Genomic DNA, 679 nt, shown 5'->3' on the forward strand with positions numbered 1-679 from the left:
TATCTGTCGGGCATTTAGAAACAACCAAGAAAATCACAGACCGACACAAAACACAGCTGCACTCTTGCCAGATCAAAAACCGGAAGCGATGAGAGATAGAGAGAAAGAGAGAAACACTGACTGATGGATGTAAAAAAATGGGGAGAGGGACAGAGGGAGAGACCAAGAGAGATAGAGAGGGGGAGAGGGAAGTGGGAGAGAGATTTAGATTTAGAGAGTGAGAGAAAGAGAGAGAGGGAGGAGAGGAGGGAGAGCGAGAGAGAGAGACACACACACACAGAGAGAGAGAGAGAGAGAGAGAGAGAGAGAGAGAGAGAGAGAGAAAGGCAAAGAGATAGATGGATAGAGTGAGAGAGGGGAGGGGAAGAGAGAAAGACAAACAGACAGACTGATATCCCCACCAGTGTCACAGAGTACTTCACAGCCTAACAGAACAACAATGGCGGGGTAAACAAGCCCTCTAGGCCTAATGAATATTCATGACCCGGCGGTGACCAATGCAGTGGACAGGGAGACAGCCACAAATTGCCGTGATTTCTTCACTACCTTGGCCCCAAGCCTGCTGTCTGGGGGTTGTCTTTTCTCTCTCTCTGTCCCACCCTTTCTCTTTCTAGATCTCTGTCTCTGTCTCTCCCTTCTTTCTCTCTCTCTCTTTTTTCTCTCTTTTTCTCTTTTTTGT

This window comes from Aplysia californica, unplaced genomic scaffold, assembly GCF_000002075.1.
Source record: "Aplysia californica isolate F4 #8 unplaced genomic scaffold, AplCal3.0 scaffold00728, whole genome shotgun sequence".
Taxonomy (NCBI): domain Eukaryota; kingdom Metazoa; phylum Mollusca; class Gastropoda; order Aplysiida; family Aplysiidae; genus Aplysia; species Aplysia californica.